Here is a 1,989-nt window from a genome sequence, read left to right as displayed (position 1 = left end):
GCATGAAATTCACTCAGAGCTTGAGGATTTAGTATGAAAAAAGGAATGTTAAATCTTTCATTAATAAATTTTAATGCTGATTACACATTGAAGTGACATTCTGAATATATAGTTAAATGAAGTATAAAAATGAGTTTCATCTACTTACCATATTTTAATGTGGCTACTAGAAAATCTGAAGTTGTACATGTGACTCACGTTTGTGGCTTGCATCAGATTTCCACTGGGCCGCATGGGGCTAGACATTGTCCTTACTCTGAAGGTGCTCAGATTCTAGTGGGTGAGACCAACGGAAAAACTTACTAGGCAGGCATGAGACCTGGGGCACACCAAGGAAGGGTGACCAGCAGCCTCCCCATGACTCTCTTTGTACTGCTGACAGAAGTGCACAGCTGTAGTGGTTTCAGGAAGTCCAGCTCTATTTCACTCCTCTGCTCAAATATGGATGCAGCACCCCCTGCCCACTAAAGTCAGACCTCTACACAAGTCAGCTGGATTTCCTGTCCTGCTTCCTGCCCTCGCCAGCATTCTGCCCGTCAAACTGGGCCTCCTTCCTCCAATCTCACTTTTCCACCTCTGTGTCTACTTTGATTGGTCCTTCTGCTCAGGGTAACTTTGCAGGGTAATTTCTGCATTTCCCCTTCATTTCCGAGCTTCAATTTCAGTTCTGATTCACCCATGACCCCCAAACCTCCATCACCTATCTAAATATTTTCCCTTCTCAAAGCCTCCAACAACCAGTTATTTGTTCATCTTACCAAACTCTCCCCACAGCATTTTTAATTCCTTAATTAAGATCAGGAACGTGCATTCCCGGGGCATCTAGCTCACCTTCAGGACCAGGTGGCCACTTGGTAAGTAGCTGTTGAGTTGACTCAGATGGCTCTGAGCCCTTGTTAGAGCTGGAGTGGAGGGCTCTGTTGGGGGCAGGGTGGCACAGAAGTACTGAGAAATTAAACCTGGGCTGGAGGCAGCTCCACAGGCCGTCTCTCACCAAGAGACTCTCTCTGACAAGGGTCTTTGTTAGGGGCACAATCCAGGGAGATGGGTGATAATTAACGCCAAGTCCAGCCTGGAATGCTGGGGGTTGGGGGCAGCTTGGATAGATGACTCAGTAAATCAAACGGAACAATGAAGGGAGGCCTTGCCCGGCTGCGTTATCGGGAGAGCTATAAATGACTGTACCCCAGGGCGTTCTCTCACACCTGGAAGGCTGATCTGACCTCTCCAAGACCCTCAAAGCAGGGTGTTCTGGGATGGCTCCTGCAGCGAATGCCTCCAGACCTGTGGATGGGGGCTCGGTCGCCAAGGGATTACTTTTGTGGGGGATGGGGGTAGGGTGGGGAAAGAGTCGGCAGAGAGGAAGGGAGCAGGTTTCCCAGTGTCCACAAACTGCATTTCTGGTAATCGTTATGTTACCAGATGCTGGCAGCGTTCAGAACCTGCAACAGTCACTAAGAGGGGGCTGTTCCAGCCTCCTCTAGAGGATGTGAGCCTCCCCAGGACTCACTGGACATGTCAGCAGAGGGCGAAAACCAGAGAATGGAGGGAGCCGGGAAGGGACCGCCATCTACATGAAGGTCAAGACTATGCGTTTGGTCCTCTGCCTTCCCCCAGCAGTTAGCCCAGCGCCGGCCCGGCGCGCAAACTACGTCTTTGCAAACTGAACTGAGTCCTTCCGAATTGAATGGAAAACTGGAGACAAAAGCACCCACTCTCCCCCACTCCCACGCCGATCCACTCAAACCCCCAGGTCATTCTTACACTCCGGAGTCAGGAAGCCTGGGGTGGGAGGGCGTGAAGGGACTGAGGCCGGTGGGGGGAGTGCGGATCACAGCGCAAGGAACCCAGTGGGGGTGGGTGAGCGCAATAGCGCGCACGCACAGGCGGGCGAGCGGGAGTGTTGGGGGAAGGAGGTGGTCTCCAAAAGGGGGAGGGGACAGGCAGGGGGCGGGGAGAAACAAGGCCCTTTAGGACCCGGCTGCGGCA

The sequence above is a fragment of the Manis javanica genome, chromosome 12 (genome assembly GCF_040802235.1).
Source record: "Manis javanica isolate MJ-LG chromosome 12, MJ_LKY, whole genome shotgun sequence".
NCBI lineage: Eukaryota > Metazoa > Chordata > Mammalia > Pholidota > Manidae > Manis > Manis javanica.
The sequence above is the reverse complement of the archived record's forward strand: the minus strand, read 5'-3'. Positions refer to the sequence as shown.